The sequence below is a fragment of the Filicampus tigris genome, chromosome 1, assembly GCF_054856515.1.
Source record: "Filicampus tigris isolate MCC_2025a chromosome 1, RoL_Ftig_1.0, whole genome shotgun sequence".
Classification (NCBI taxonomy): Eukaryota; Metazoa; Chordata; class Actinopteri; order Syngnathiformes; family Syngnathidae; genus Filicampus; species Filicampus tigris.
The window spans coordinates 3,201,739-3,219,249 of NC_141217.1; the positions used below are offsets into that span (position 1 = coordinate 3,201,739).

The window sequence follows — 17,511 nt, forward strand, 5'->3', positions numbered from 1 at the left end:
AAAAAAAAATAATAATAATGATGTCACTTCCGGCGCGACTTGACCACATTTGGTGTCCAAATTCACATTAAGCCTGTACAAATTTGCCATGGTTTATTCGGTCCACAGAAGCAACACGACGAGGAGCTTTTGAAGGCGCCTTCGAATTGTCTTTCTAGAATTAGGAAACCATGTGTGGTCGGATCGCGCCAGAAGTGACGTCATCTTTTTTTTTTTTTTTTTAATTCACAACATGTATAATGTGGTACAATGAATACAATATGAGAACATCATGTAAAGGTACAGGGCACATAACGAATCAACAAACCATCACACATATCCCCCCCATGTCATGTGACCAATACAAAATACCCGAAAATGCGGCCTTCAAAGGACGCAGCCTGTGAATTTGGACACAGCCAGGGGTATCTTTTCTTAGCTGTGGGTTTCAAGAGAGGCAGGCATTTAAACTCAATATACTTTTTCAAACTACGATATTCCAGCAACATAAAACATTATTGTGTACGTGGTGGCAATCAAAAATTGTTCTATGAGAGTTTTCTAGTTATAGTGCTTCAAGAAAATAAAATCTTCATTAGTATTCTGTAATATTAAAAACATGGCATTTTGATGCAAACATATAAAGGAATAAAAAAAAAAGTGCTATACACGCACAATTTTTTTTAACTGCTTAGTATTTACTGCTCTACATTCTGGATGGATTGTAGTTGATGGACAGTTTTTCTGCAAGTAGTTGGACCGTGTTCTTTTATGCTGTTTTATGTGTCCTATTATGTTTACTTTTATGTAAGTGTTTTTAAGCTTTTATGTATACAGTACATTGTATTGTTATTGTTATGATGTCAATTGTATTCCGCCTACTAGGCGAGATCACTCTTGAAAAATAGACCTCACTCTCAATGTGTATTATCTACCACTTATCCGAGGTCAGGTCGCGGAGGCAGCAGCTTCAGCTTCCCCAGCCACGTCTTTCAGTTCTTCCGAAGGGATCCCAAGACGTTCCCAGGCGAGCCGGTAGATATGGTCCCTCCAGCGTGTTCTGGGTCATCCTCGGGGCCTCCTGCCAGTGGAACGTGCCGGGACCACTTCACCAGGGAGGCGCCAATCCTAATCAGATGCCTGAGCCACCTCGTCCCTCCTGGATGACCGAGCTTCTCACCCTATCTCTAAGGGAGAGCCCGGACACCCTGCAGACGAAGGCCATTTTCGCCACTTGTATCCAACGAATCCAATTTACTGCCGGCAATGAGGACCAAACTCTGACATTGGTGGTACAGGGTCCGAACAGCCTGTATTAGGGGACTCGGTACATCGTATTCGCAAAGCACCCCTAACAGAACTCCCCGAGGGACACGTTCAAATGCCTTCTCCAAGTCCACAAAACACATGTAGACTGGTTGGCTGAACTCCCATGCCCTGCCGAGAGTGTGGAGCTGGTCCACTGTTCGACGGCCGGGACGAAAACCACATTGCTCCTCGAATCGAATGTGAGATTCGACCTCCCAACGGACCCTACTCTTCAGCTCCCCTGAATAGATCTTTGCAGGCAGCCTGAGGAGTGTGATTCTTCTGTAATTAGAACAAGCCCTCTAGTCCCCCTTCTTAAAAAGGGGGACCACCACCACTGCCAATCCAGAGGCACTGTTCCCGATGTCCACGCAATGTTGTAGAGGCATGTCAACCATGACAGCCCCACGACATTCAGAGCCTTTAGGAACCCCGGACAGATCTGCTTCCTCAATGGAAGGCGTGTCGGTGGAATTGAGGACCCACAACGTCCCGAGTCGAAGTCATCAGCACCCCATCTCCACTATACACAGTCTTAATGGTGCACTGATTTCCTCTCCTGAGACGCCGGATGGTGGACCAGAATTTTCTTGAAGCCGTCCGGAAATCATTTTCAATGACCTTGCCGAACTCCTCCCACCCCCGAGTTTTTGCCTCAGCGACGGCTGAAGCTGCATATTGCTTGGCAAGCCGGTATCTGTCAGATGCCTCCGGAGTACCACAGGCCAGATAGGACTCTTTCTTCACCTTGACAGCACCCCTTACCGCCGGTGTGCACCAACGGGTTTGGGGATTGCTATCACGAAAGGCACCGACCACCCTACGGCCACAGCTCCGATTGGCCGCCTCCCCCGGGCCGTGAGCAAAGTTCTGCCAGTGGTGGGAGTTGAAACTCCTTCTGACGGGATTCTGCCAGACGCTCCCAGCAAACTCTCACAATACGTTTGGGTCTGCCAGGTCGGACCGGCATCTTCCCCCGCCATCTGAGCCAACCCACCACCAGATGGTGATCAGTTGACAGCTCCGCCCCGCTCTTCACCCGAGTGTCCAAAACATGCCAATGACAAAGTCGATAATTGAACTGCGGCCTAGAGTGTCCTGGTGCCAAGTGCACATATGGACACCCTTATGTTTGAACATGATGTTCGTTATGGATAATCTGTGACGAGCACAGAAGTCCAGTAACAGAACCACTTGGGTTCAGATCGGGGGACCATTCCTCCCAATCATGCCCTTCCAGATCTCACTGTCATTGCCCACGTGAGCTCTGAAGTCCCCCAGCAGAACAAGTGAGTCCCCAGGGGGCAAGCTCTCCAGCACTCACTCCAAAAAGGGTGGATACTCTGAAGTGCTGTTTGGTACATAGGCACAAACAACTGTCAGGACCCCCAAAAGGCGAAGTGAGGCTACCCCCTCGTCCACCAGGGTGAACCCCAATTTACAGGCGCCAAGCCGGGGGGAAATAAGTATGCCCACACCTGCTTGGCACCTCTCGCCTTGGGCAAAACTATAGTGGAAGAGTGTCCAACCCCTCTCGAGAGGACTGGTACCAGAGCCCAAGCTGTGTGTGGAGGTGAGCCTGACTATATCTAGTCAGAACCTTTCAGCCTCGCACAAAAGCTTGGGCTCTTTCCCTGCCAGAGAGGTGACATTTCCCAAGAGCTAGTTTCTGTAGCCTAGAATCGGCTCGCCAAGGTTCCTGCCTTTTGCTGCCACCCACCTCACTGGGCACTATCACCTATCACCCCCCAACACACACACACACACACACACACGCACACACACACACACACACACACACACAGGTAATGAGCCATGGGAAGGGGGACTCACGTTGCCTTTTCAGGCTGAGCCCGGCCGGGCCTCATGGGTGCAGGGCTGGCCACCAGGCATCCAGTGGGGCCCCGGGGACCGGTGTCCGGGCAAGGGAAAACTGGATCCAATATTGTAACTCATCATTAAGGGCCTGTGAGCCGTGCTTGGTCTGGTCCCTCACTTTGAACCTGTTTGCCATGGGTGACTCTGCGAGGGGCATAAAACCCCGGACAACTAGCTCCTAGGATCATTGGGACACGCAAACCCCTCCACCACTGTTAGGTGACGGCTCAAGGAGGGGCAATGTTTTATTATAAAAATGTTATTTTCTGGTTAAATAAAGGTTTTGATTTATTGATTGATTGTATTTTATGGGCGGTTCTTTGAGACAGCTTGAAATGCCGGTTGGATGTTTATGACTTTCTCCAGTAGATGGCAATCTAACTGAAAAGATTTCTCTTGTTGCTCTGGGCCACCAGCAAAACCAAATGGATGTGTTGGGCCTGACTTTGAGGAATGGCAGAGGTAGCAAAAGCACTTTCACTCTAGAAACACATTTACTTGTAAAAATGGAAGTAGATGTCAACTCCTGCACTTAATCAAAAGTTTTTAAAAAAAATGCTCAACACATTCAATAGCTTCCCCCTTTTATTTATTTATGTAGTGCTTGTGAGAAGTAAAACAATCACATTACATGTCGCATGTTGTTACTGAACAAAGTGCTTGCTGACATTGGCTCGACTTTTATATTTTACCATAATTTTAAATATTTAATTTTGTAATTATATATATATATATATATATATATATATATATATATATATAGATATAGTTAAAAAATTGGACATAAGTGTTTTTCACAGAAGAGCGACGATAAGATGGCACAAAACACGTATTCTCCACTAATGATTGTTCTTGCCAACGACATCAAAAAATTCTATTTCTATTTCTTTTTTCACATGGCGTAATCATCTGCGGTGTTTGATAAAGACTCTGTTTTGACAAAGTATGGAGTAAAAATTCCAGATATATTTTCAAATTTAGGGAGTAAAAGTAAAAAAATAATCTGAAAAATAAATACTGATGTAGAGTACAGCGATCTAAAACATGTATTTAAAGAGGAAATCAACTCAAACACATTTTTTTCAAAAATGTGTTCCCAGCAAGCCCACTGATTGGAACACGGCATTCTGATTAATATTGCGTTTGAGGAATATGAGTTAAGCAGCTAAATCCACCCCTTTTAGCCATCACAAGGGGCAGCCATTTTGTCCCTTGTCTCGCTCAGGGCTCAGGTAATGACCAATCACAGCTCACCTTTTTTCTGAAGCTGGGCCATGATTGGTCGTTATCTGAGCCCTGAGACACTGTGACAAAATCGATAGAAGTGACAAAATGGCCGCCCCCCTGGATATGACTAGAAACGGGTGGATTAACTCTTATTCCACAAACACAATATATATCAGATTGCCTTGTTTCAACTAGTGGTCTTATTCTTGAAAAAATATGTTTGGGTAGACTTCCACTTTAAGTACAGCATTTGTAGTGTTTCAACAAAAATGCTTGAATGCCTGAAATCTGGAGTGCATTAGACATCATCAAGTTTCAGTGATAACATTAATGCGTTAAAAAGTAACACCTTACTCTAATATATCAGTTTTGGGTTGTTATTTTTACAGTAACTAATAATCTAACGCGCAAATTTTCTCATGTAATAGAAGAGTTTCAGCTAAAATGAAAGGTGTACAAAACTGTGGTGAAACCAGCGATGTTGTTTGTTCTTGAGACAGTGTCACTGAGGAAAAGACAGGAGGCAGAGCTGGAGGTGGCAGGGATGAAGATGCTGAGGTTCTCTCCGGGAGTGACCAGGAAGGATAGGACCAGGAATGAGTACATCAGAGGGACAGCACATGTCAGAGGTTTTGGAGATAAGGTCAGAGAGGCCAGACTGAGATGGTTTGGACATGTCCAGAGGAGAGATAGTGAATATATTGGTAGAAGGATGCTGAGTTTTGAATTGCCAGGCAGGAGGCCTAGGGGAAGACCAAGGAGGAGGTTTATGGATGTAATGAGGGAGGACATGAAGTTGGTGTGAGAGAAGAGGATGCAGAGGACAGGGTTAGATGGAGGCAATTGATTCGCTGTGGCGACCCCTGAAGGGAAAAGCCGAAAGGAAAAGAAGAAGAAGAATCTCATCTGTTTTCATGATTGGCCGTTACCTGAGCCCCGAGCAACTGTGTGATGTCATTTTCAGTCGACAGAAGTGACAAAATGGCCGCCCCCTGAGATTGTTAAAAATGGGTGGATTTTGCTGCTTAACACATCACAATGCCTTGTTTCAACTAGTGGGCCTGTAAGGAACATATCCTTGAAAAAAAAAAGGTTTCGGTTGACTTCCCCTTAAGTGTGCCATGACAATTTATTATTAAGAGTTAAATATGTCAGGCCAAAACAGACTACCTTAAAAGACATTTGAATTCATTTTTAGAAACATGTAGTCTAACCGTTAGTTAAGTGAAATCAATCGGTAATTTTTAAAATATGACTTAGGCGAAGTCAAAAAAGGTTGTCTTAATCTTATTCTTAATTAAAAAAGAATCTTTATTCTTCAACATCACAATTGAAAATAAACTTCCAATTAAGTACTGGCACAAACGGTTGTCAATTTTATGTTAAGCGGAGTTGTCGGCATCTGTTGAATTGAACTGAAGTAGCCTAACTTTTAATCTAACGTAGTTGCTTTTAAAATCTAGTGATCAGTCACTTAATTGAGTAACCTTTATTAAAGGCAAGTCACCCGTGAAGTAAGTTACTTTTTCAACATAAGTGTGGCAATTCCAAGTTTTGAGTTTCAACCCTAAATGCTTTGCCAGGCCATCACTGTGGGTAACCTTCACTTAGTCCTTGTTTGTGGGTGTTGCTGCTTCATGTTTGTCTAGTTAGAAGCATGCACTATTATCTTGAAACCAGACCACACCAGATTATTTATGCCTTCAAAAAGCCTGTGTTGCTTTTTACAGTAGTGCAACAACATGTATCCTGTTAAGGTGTTTAGTACGATGCTCTAGACTCACATTCCGCCCAATGGCAGGATGGCACTCTGCATTACAGCTGGAAAATGTGTATAGTATTAAAATCTTTGAGTGAGTTGATTTTTGTGTTGATGTGCAAAAAAGGAGTTCCTGCACTTAATGTTGATTTGTTGTTCAGGAGTTTGCTGACATCTTTGAATGGGATTTTTTATGCTTGAGCCATTTGCACAGGTGAGAAAATAAAATCACAGATAGTAGTTATTTTTTGTTTGTTTCAAAGCCTTTGTCATTCAAAATCTCCAAATTGATAGGCTGTGATATTGCGATATTAAAATTGCCACAATATATCGTTGTTGTCATGTCACGATAGTAATAGCAGTAAAAAAAATTGAAAAGCCCAAGTTGTTTTCCATTTGTGCAGTTCCAGCACGGGGTCACTGATAGTGTAGTGGTACACACGCCCAAGATGTGTGCAGGCAGCGTGGGATCGATTCCCGCTCAGTGGCGGTGTCTGTGTGTGCCCTGCGACTGGCTGGCGACCAGTTCGGGGTGTAGTCTGCCTTCGCCCGTTGACGGCTGGGATAGGCTCCAACACCTCCCGCGACCCTGTATAGGATAAGCGGTTTGGAAGATGACACATGACAATTCCAGCACCCTCTGGTGGTTAATTTATTAGTGCAGTTTAATTTGATGCCACCTATGTTTAAGACCCACGCTAATCGCCAATAGGAGCTCATGACTGGACAAGCTTATTTCTTTGAGAATGCTGTTATTATGTACAAAAACAGAATATTGTTATGTTTTTTTAATATGAGCTTCTTCTTTTCTTTTTCTTAACAATATTGTGACCTTTTATATATGTATATATATATTAGAGATAGACTATATGCTTTTTTCAAGGCCGATACCGATGCCGATTATTGGTGATGAAGGAGGCCGATAACCAATATTTGAAGCCGATATTCATTTGTAGAAAAAAGGGTGAAAATGGTGTCAAAATTTTGAAAAATTAAAAACTCCAGCTCTTGACTTATACTTAAAATGCCTTTCAGCACATGTATATTAAAAAACTTTTGTGATTTACAACATTTCAAAGCTTGTCGCAGGGGACACAGAGACAAACATCCGCACTCACAATCACACCTAGGGGCAATTTAGAGTATCCAATCAACTTACCATGCATGTTTTTGGAATGTGGGAGGAAACCGGAGTATCCGGAGAAAACCCACGCAGGCACGGGGAGAACATGCAAACTCCACACAGGGAGGCCGGAGCTGGGATCGAACCCACGACCTCTGAACTGTGAGGCGGACGTGCTAACCAGTCGACCACCGTGCCGCCCATCAATGAAAACAAACATCTCCTTAAAGTTTACTACAGTAAAAACTTTTCTAAAAAATCCACTATAGTTGGCATGTTTATCTTTCACACATCTTTGTTTTAAAGTTCAAAAACAGAAAAGTGCATCCTCAACACAGCTATTAGCCAGAAAAATAATTTCATCAACACGTCTGTGTCTTCTCTCCATTGCCTTTTGTGGGTGTTCTGACTTTCTGTGGAAGCAGAAAGTGACACTTTTAGCTCTAAATGCATGTGACCGGACTTTCACATACAGTACTCTGCCATCAATCTTTACGCCATGTACAGCACTACTTTGTATGGAGCGGTGGTCGTTTTAAAGTGCTCTATAAATAAAGTTGAGATGAGTTTAGCTTTTCATGACATGTGGGTTACACATAGACACGCACTCACTCACTTCTTACTTTTATCAACATTTCCCTACCAGCAATTTCACTGCTCTCCGGAGGCATTCACCTCTGCATTGTGACAATGACGGAGCGGTTAGCTTCAAGGCAAGGCATCTTACTGTGGCAAGCAGAACTGCCGCTTGTGTTTATAAGACATAGAAGGGCTCATAGTAATGTTACAAGTGGTTGTCAGTTATAGTAGACTGCCATTTATTAACATTTCCTCAAAGTCTGTTTAATACCTTGCATTTCTCCTGTGCCGTCCTGCGAGAGAGACAAAGGCAGCTTTACGCTGATTGGCTGTTACCCACTGCACAAGGAACCAATCATATGGTGCTGTGGGCGGGCCAATCTGCTTTGGAGGCAGGGCAAGTTGCGCAGCACTATGGAGGCAAAAACTAGGGTTTTTTTTTTCAAATGTCATGTCTGGGGCTCCGTACAGCACAGAGAGACAGTGAGAGAAAGAACCACGACGCAGCAGGTTGCAATAAAACAGCTTTTAATTTATCGGCCTTAAAATAAAAAAGGCAGATGCCGATAATCGCCAAAATGCCAAATATCGGCCCGAAAATCAGCCCAGCCGATAATCGTTCTATCTCTAGTTCATACATATCTGTTCTCGTATGCTGGTCGACCATCCCCCGAGTTTTTAAGAAATTTTTTTCCATTACAAAACCATGGAAAAGTCTCAATCTCTTCCAAGGACATATAGTTGCTGTCATGAAACCTTTATTAACTGTACAGGAAATGTTGGAAGTACGCAGAACAGGACATTTTAAATTCTTAGTGTAAAAATAAATAACCCCAGGAATTTATAAAGGCATAAAATTAAAACACTTCAGTCCAAATTTTATTGACGAAATGTTTTCAGGGTAAAACTATTCATCCATCATAACATGGCTAAAATGTGATGTCATGCCTAATGACATTGGATTTTGTTCAATCTTAGAGGCTAATGTTTGTTTGATATGCATATGCTCTTCTCACCCACTTGGGACCAAATTGGCCTGTACCTGTTCTGGTGTTCAAGTCCCCGTATGAGAAAAGTTGAATGCATGTTAGTCTTGTACAGGAACCTTCGTCGTTTCCGGTGTTGGCAGGTGCGTCATGTAGAGGCGATGCACTGCAGGCGAGAGTGGCACCGACAACTGGGAGTGGAGAATGCCGGCAGCCTGGACTGTCGCTTCAAGCTCAACACTCACAAGATGGTGTTTGTCATGAACTCCGAAGACTACATGTACCGCAGAGGAGCGCTGGTCAAGGCCAGAAAGATAGGGTTGAATGTTTTCTTTCTTGACTGCCCTCCAAGGGCCAGAAGCCAACCCAAACATTTATTTCAAGAATATGTTCTATGCGGGGCCACTATTTGAAGCATTCTAATATTGCGTTTGTGGAATATTAGTAAAGCAGCAAAATTAACCCGTTTTTGTCCATCTCAGGGGACGGCCAGTTTGCCACTTTCTGTCGATTGAAAATGACATCACAGTGTCTCGGGGCTCAACTGCTGGTGAGCCATGATTGGTCATTACCTGAGCTCTTTTTAAGTGCTCCATAAATAGTTGATGTGATCTGCTAACCAGGCACACCTGTCTGCTAGATTTCTGTGCAGTTGATATTGCGCAGTCTGGGAGGAGTATATTCAAATAAATTGATTTAGTACAGGCAAAGTGATTTATTAAACCTGACAAAAGTTGTGATTGATTCTTGAAGTAATTCATGTTATGCCCCGTTTAGGGTTGTCCAGGACATTACATGAAGCTGGGGTCCCACAACTCCTCCAAGTCGCAAAATAGCCACCAAAAACTTAAATTTGCTAGTGTCAGTGATTTATTTAAAATGTTTACTATTTTAGAGTCATCATCAACACTTAACAATACAAAAGATTTCAGGGTGAAGCAAGGCCAAAATAACAAAACATTTCCTAACTGGGAATAACATTTTTAACCTAAATATTTATGAAACAAAAACGTGGTTCTTACCTGCCTGACTATCAAAACAAGAGAAAACACAGTAACATAAATGCCAGTTCACCCCTACTTTCTTCAGCACATCTTAAATACATTTTGCAAAGGTGTGGTTGGTTGGAAGGAGAGAGATGGGGATTCCCCTTCCTGCCATTATCACAGGTCTGCTTTTAAAAGGGTTGAGCTTCCAATACTGCATCATCAGTAGGCGAATGAGGAGACTGTTGAAGCGCTTGACTTCCTTGAAAGCAGAAAAACAGAAAAATCTGTGAGATGATGATTTTGTCTGAATTTGCTCACAAACGTACTTGGTGCAAAATTGTTGTTATATGGCAACAGGTGGATACCCAGGTTAATTGTGCCATCTGGTGGAAGAGCATTCAGTTGTTCGGACTGGCACTATACGTTGCTGGCATAGATACAGTAGAGCAACATTTTTTTATTTTTATTTTGGACTAATTAGTTGGAATTGGATCTATAGAAATTTGCCAGAAATTTTCCCACGCCTTTGCAACCCTATTTGAGATCGACAGCTTTAATTTATGTGGCCTGTCTTTCCTTTATCAGTCTCAGCACCGAGTGGCAGCGAGCCAGCACGAGCGCTTGGCCAAGTGGCACCGGGGCTGGCGGGCCGGGCATGTGGCGGCCTCGGCCGAGCGCAGCGTACACAAGTGGCTGATGGGAGAGGGCGAGGAGGACATGATCCCCTACAAGACCACCTGTCTGTCCACGGGGCTCAAGGGGCAGGCGGTCAACAGATACCGCGTTCATTACAGCGGTAGCAAAGCCCCCGCCTCGCCTTAAGAGAGGACACACACACACACAGATGTTACATGCATGGACATCCTTACACTAAATAAACAGTGCAGTACTTGTGTACCTTCATTCGCTCGTGCAGAGTGAGCATGTTGGGAGAAAACTCAAACTCGTGTGGACTCACGGGGGCCACAAGACCACACCCCGCCCTCTTAAAACCCCTCTGACTCAGCATCAGCAGTATCATCTGGCACTAAACGTCAACAAGACTTTACCACATAATGGTAATAGTTTCAGAAATTTGAATGTCTGTTTCATTTTTTTCTTTCTTTTTTTTTTTTAATGAAAGTCTCGTGAAGTTTTTAGCTTGTAAAGCCAGATAGCCTTCTGCTTGTTGGTGGATTTAATGCACGTTTCTACAAAGGGGATCATGGTAAATGCGTGTATGTGTGTATCATTATGACAGGTTTGTGCATATGCATTTTTTCTATATGAGCCATTCTACCGAATTGGTTGAAATTGCTGTCCCACAATGAAAATCAAATTTTAAATAAACAATAAAATGTTCAGGCGGCACGGTGGTCGACTGGTTAGCACGTCCGCCTCACAGTTCAGAGGTCACGGGTTCGATCCCGGCTCCGGCCTCCCTGTGTGGAGTTTGCATGTTCTCCCCGTGCCTGCGTGGGTTTTCACCGGGTACTCCTCCGGTTTCCTCCCACATTCCAAAAACATGCACGGTAAGTTGATTGGACACTCTAAATTACCCTAGGTGTGATTGTGAGTGTGGTTGTTTGTTTGTATCTGTGTGCCCTGCGATTGGCTGGCAACAAATTCAGGGTGTCCCCGCCTACTGCCCGAAGACTGCTGGGATAGGCTCCAGCACTCCCTGCGACCCTTGTGAGGAGAAGCGATTTAGATAATGGATGGGTGAATGAAGTGTTCAGACGTTGCATATATAGTTTATGATCTATTTTACCACAAGGCATTAATTGAGATACTATTAAACTGAATGTATAAAAAGTCATGTCACTTCCTATTGGGAGGTGGCTGTCCCAATCTCTAACTCCTGGATTTCAATTCATGAAAAAAAAAAGATTTTTGCCAATTTACAAAATACTTTACTTTAATACAACAATTTGGTTGCTTTTAAATTTATTGTGAAAGATTTACATTGATTTTTTAGATTTTTTTAAATTTATAAGTTTTTATGTAAAAAAACCTGTCCCAACTTTTCATGTCACTACCGAAACGCAAAGAGTATTTGTCTGCAGGCAGGGCTTGATTTTAGCCACATCCCCAGAAATGTCACCGCTAAGAGACATTACCTTCATGTTCATCACTGGCCACATGGTGATTAATTAGTTGACAGCATTATTAAGTTATGTGCCCTCCAAAGTCTGAAAATCAGCATTTGGTTTTTAGGACCGTCACTACCGAACACCTCATTTTGGCAATAAAATGAGCACTTTTGATTTTAATGCTAAATGTACTGTTTTCTATCTCTGCACACATGCTCAAAACTGTCTGTGGTAGCCACATTGTGCCTATCATTGTTGAGTATTGTCAACAACTATCATAAAACGTCACTACCGAAACGTTTCGGTAGTGACATAATGGTTTTGGTAGTGACAATATGATGTTTCTTTTTGAATAAAGTAAGTTTAAAATAATATAATACATAGACACATATGTCATACATAGATCTTTCTGATTTTAACTATATTCTATTTCATATTTTATCTTAATTTGAAGGGAAAAACACCAAAATGCCAAAAAGCCTAACAGAGACAGAGTACAGGCGAAGGGTTAGAATGACCCAGTGAAATCCAAAGAATATTTAATAAAGGAAAGAGAAAGAAATAAGCGATGGAAGGAAGAAGGAAAGCTGAAGTCTACCAATGAAGTATCCAGCAGAGAGCAAGGGAAAGTCAGAAGAGCATGGAGCAAAAGACAAGACCACCAGATGTTTCTCAAAAAACAGAGAGAGAGGAAACATGCATACAGGGAAATGTATCCATCCATCCATTATCTGTACCGCTTCTCCTCACAAGGGTCGCGGGGCGTGCTGGAGCCTATCCCAGCTGTCTTTGGGCAGTAGGCGGGGGACACCCTTAACTGGTTGCCAGCCAATCGCAGGGCACACAGAGACAAACATCCGCACTCACAATCACACCTAGGGGCAATTTAGAGTATCCAATCAACTTACCATGCATGTTTTTGGAATGTGGGAGGAAACCGGAGTGCCCGGAGAAAACCCACGCAGGCACGGGGAGAACATGCAAACTCCACACAGGGAGGCCGGAGCCGGGATCGAACCCACGACCTCTGAACTGTGAGGCGGACGTGCTAACCAGTCGACCACCGTGCCGCCTATACAGGGAAATGTATGTTACAAAAATGTTTGTCATTCCAATTAGATTTTCATTTGGAAGGTGAAACCACAGATTTTCAATGATGAAGAGCCCTGTGATGGACAGGTGCAGCGGACCACAAACCTGTCCAGCATGTACCCTGCTTTTGCCCTAAGTCAGCTGCGATCAACTCCAACCCCCCGCAACCCTGAGTACAGCACAAAGCTCTAGAAAATGGAAAAAATAATGTTTCATTAGTTATAATACACGTTAAAAGTTCAAATATAGCAACCGCGACCCTGTATAGGGTAAGCGGTTTGGAAGATCACATGACACATGAATACAATAAAAGTTTTCCTGAAATGAAATACAAATTTCACACATTTTTCAACTCTGAATTTGAACCAATTCAGTAGAATGGCCCATATACAGTATGCATTTAGACCATTTGCAGATCATGTGGTTCTTTACGGTGTTTGCTGTTGGCCAACTCTTGATGTTTGAATTAATTTCCTTCCCAACATTTTGTTTCGTAGCTAACCATGTCATAAGCGGGGAAACAAGGACTCCGACAAGTTGATTGGTTTAATACTGAAGAAATTATGTATCATAATCTTGATTTCACTGAATGTTTCTTTATGTTGTCTGATTCCCCCCCTCCTTTTTCGTTTTGCATACTGACATTGAAAACAAAAGCAAAAATATCAGTGTTAAAATAGAATGTATAACATTTATCCTGTATCAATTATCATGAAATAAACAACCTAGCTGTGACCTTCTTAGATGTTGATGGTGGACACATCTTGAAGCACTATTTAAATAAGCCAATCCCAATCTTTACTATGGTGGGGAATGGGATGTGTTAGTATTTGTTGCTGCTTGAGGTTCTGGGTCTGAATCTCAACTCTGACCACGCGGTGGTGGAGATTGTTCTCGCTCCCTCCCACATTCCAAAAACATGCATGTTTGGTTAACTGTCCATAGATGTCGATGTAAGTATGAATGGTGGCTGTTTATCTACATATGCTCTGTGATCAGCAGGCGACCAGTCCAGGGTGAAATCGTCTAAAACCATTTGGGATAAATTCCAGTTCACCCGTGACCCTAATGAGGATTGAGGAGAAGCCTATAGAAAATGGATTGATAGATAGAAATTTTCATTTAATTCTGGGATGAGTCCGTCTAGAACTGGAGGATATGATTCTTGCATGTTAACATATATTTATTCATATTTACATATATAAATGAAATATCAAATATAAAACTTAATTACTTTTAAGTGAGAAAGTTTTCTTCTGCCAGGTTAATTAAATTTTGGGTGATAACGTATCAGGGCTCAATTTGCTGAGCGCATGCGCAATGAACACCTTTACATAACTGCATTTTTCTTCTTGAGGATGATGGACCAAGATTTTTGAACTCACCAACCTTTTAAATTTACATTCATGAGGAGTTAATACTCTCCCTTCCGTGTCCAATATGCCGGTAAGTTCATATTTGTTGAATAACCTGCATAAAACTAAAACATAAATGCTACCATAGGAGCGGGCGAGGTTTGTGCTACAGGTGTTACTGCTAGCTTTGCTAAACAATTACTTGTGTTTATATTGTACTGTATTCCTGTTAATTCGTCGTCTTTAGTTTATTATTACTTGTGAGTAAGAAAGCGTCGCTGCAATATTTTCGTCCATTAACAATATTAAAGGAGTAAATGGTCATTACTGTAAGCGCAATATCAAAAGGCTGCCCTCATGTGGCACAGAAACCATCTGCAAGTTAAGCTCAAAGCTTGAGCTGTCGTGGGGAAAGTTGAACGGTGTTTCCGATTTGTCATAAAGAGTAATGCTCTGCTTCGTTTGAGAATTGACTTTTCAAAAAAAAAAATAATAATAATTCTGGTGCTTAAAGACTGGTAAAATAACCTACATTTTAATTATTTAAAGTAGTCTAAATAAAATTTGTCCTGACTTTTGGTCCATTTTCTATTTACCAGTCGTGGTTTTGTGAATTTGTACCAAAGTACCTAGGTTGCCCTCTGGGTAAAAATAGTACCGTCGCAGATGACTATCCGTTGTCGCTCATTAGTGAGTTAAGACTATATTTTCAGGGATCATTTCTATAGTTCTTGACTTGAGAAATGTGTTTCTAAAGTGTTTGGTCTCGCTAGCTACGATGACGAGAGGAGATATTCTTTCCTGAGCGTGAAGCTGGCAAAGAATAATGATAATTTTATCATACATTCTTTGCCATTGATGAACGTTCTTTGCTTCTTATTGGAGCATTGATGAAAAGAATATGTTCAGAGTAGTTACTGCGCACTTGGTGAATGTAATGAATATAAAGCAAAGCTTAACTTAGTTAATTAAACGATCAAGTGTTTGTAATCGTAAGTCTATGTTTAAGTAAGCTTCCATGACATCATGGTAAAAAGATATTCAGCGTTTGAGCGTTGTATGGTTGGGTAGGAATTAACAAACTTAATTTGGGATAGTAAACGTTTTTTTATTTAATTGAATAACTTTGAGCGTTTGAGCGTTGCATGGTTGGGTAGCAATTAGCATACTTAATTTGGGGTGGTAAACGTTTTGTTTTAATTTTAATAACATTGGTAATGCAGTAGTACAGTACTTGACTTTTGCGGAACTAGTACTACTAAAACTACTTTCCGACTTTCTGCCGGAACTTTACAACAGACGTACAGTGGTTTTGCTTCTTTCACGTATAAACTAAAAATTAAACAACTGTACTCACAAACTCATTATGACATTCTTATGTATTTTTTTTTATTTTCATTTCCACTAACCTTTTATTTAAGCGTTACTCTTTAAAAAAATACGTGAATTCGTTATTTAACGAAGAGTAAAACAAATGTCGCAAAGCATTCTGGGACTTGACGACTGGTAACATGATCGACATTTATACTGTTTGAAGTCGTCTAAATCCAATTTGTCCTGACTTTTGTTTAATTTTCTCTCTACCAGTCGTGGTTTAGTGAATTTGGACTAAAGTACCTTCAAGGATGCCCCCTGGGTAAAAATAGTACCGTCGCAGATGGCTACCCGTCGTCACTCAGCATTGAGTTAAGACTATACTTTCAGGGATCATTTCTATAGTTTTTGACTTGAGAAATGTGTTTCTAAAGTGTTTGGTCTCGCTAGCTACGATGACGATATGAGATATTCCTTCCTGAGCGTGAAGCTGGCAAAGAATAATGATTAACATTGTCATATGTTCTTTACCCTTGATGAACGTTCGTTGCTTCGATTTGGAGCACCGATGGAAGGAATATGTTCAGAGTAGTGAGTTCAAGGTGTAAATATCAATGTGTTACTTTGCTACTACACTAGTGAGTTTTAATGACCACGCTATTGAAATTAAATTTAAACTTTAACATTCATACTCATCCAGCAATAATATCTTTAAGAGTATACAACCTAACCGTATCTAAGTTTCTCGGGGGAGCTGCGTGTGTGCGCATGCTCTGTATACACCACAACTAGTAAAGACGCGAAAGACGAAAATACAAACGTAATTTGGACGAGTTAACTCAGTATAAATGTAGGTTATATTACCAATTCTCTAGGCTCCAAAGGTTTTGCATGATCTGCTTTGAGTTTCTTCTCCTTTATTTTATGTTTTTACGTAAATATTTCTAAAGAAATTAAAATATTTATTTGCATAAAAAGGTTACCATGCATTTGGGGGGCACTAGTAGTTTAATTTAGCGTTTTTGTGTAAAAAAGCCATAAAGTAAATTAGCAAAATTGATAGGTTCCGCAACAATCAAGTACTATATTATAAATGTTACTCAAGCTAAAAATGTTTACCACCCCAAATTAAGTAAATTGATTCACACAACCAAGGCCCTGGGCAGTTTACATTGACTTTTGAAAAAAAAAAAAAAATACAAATAATTCTGGGGCTTAAAGACTGGTAATGTAACCTACATTTGAATTATTTAAAGTAGTCTAAATCAAATTTGTCCTGACTTTTGGTCCATTTTCTCTTTACCAGTCGTGGTTTAGTGAATTTGTACCAAAGTACCTAGGTTGCCCTCTGGGTAAAAATAGTACCGTCGCAGATGACTACCCGTCGTCGCTCGTTGGTGAGTTAAGACTATACTTTCAGGGATCATTTCTATAGTTCTTGACTTGAGAAATGTGTTTCTAAAGTGTTTGGTCTCGCTAGCTACGATGATGAGATGGGATATTCCTTCCTGAGCGTGAAGCTGGTAAAGAATAATGATTAACAATATCATATGTTCTTTACCCTTGATGAATGTTTGTTGCTTCTTTTTGGAGCACCGATGGAAGGAATATGTTCAGAGTAGTAAGTGCAAGGTGGTAAAATCAATGTGTTACTTTGCTACTATACTTGCGAGTTTAAATGTCCAAGCGATTGAAATCATATTTTACATGGTAATCTGTTTTACTTGGTAGTTCCACATGAAATCATGATAGAAGATGTAACATTCAAACCCATTCAGTATTATTATTTTTGTGAGTGTACAACCTAACCGAATCCAAGTTTCTCGGGGGAGCTGCGTGTGTGCGCATGC

General features: G+C 41.5%; 1 protein-coding gene and 3 non-coding genes across 6 annotated transcripts in view; all 4 read left to right on the forward strand.

Moving 5' to 3' along the window:
• The first annotated feature begins 14,309 nt into the window (after positions 1–14,309).
• Positions 14,310–17,511, forward strand: part of LOC147152503 (semaphorin-5B-like) — a 35,266-nt gene continuing 32,064 nt past the window's right edge. For all 3 annotated transcript variants that reach the window (XM_086047577.1, XM_086047584.1, XM_086047592.1), the window contains exon 1: positions 14,310–14,438. The gene's annotated coding sequence lies outside the window, so the exon portion shown is untranslated. The remainder of the gene's footprint in view (positions 14,439–17,511) is intronic.
• On the forward strand, positions 15,045–15,262 carry LOC147152504 (small nucleolar RNA U3). Its single transcript, XR_015089701.1, has one exon. It is a non-coding gene; the product is annotated as a small nucleolar RNA U3 (small nucleolar RNA).
• On the forward strand, positions 16,036–16,254 carry LOC147152505 (small nucleolar RNA U3). Its single transcript, XR_015089724.1, has one exon. It is a non-coding gene; the product is annotated as a small nucleolar RNA U3 (small nucleolar RNA).
• On the forward strand, positions 17,066–17,284 carry LOC147152506 (small nucleolar RNA U3). Its single transcript, XR_015089700.1, has one exon. It is a non-coding gene; the product is annotated as a small nucleolar RNA U3 (small nucleolar RNA).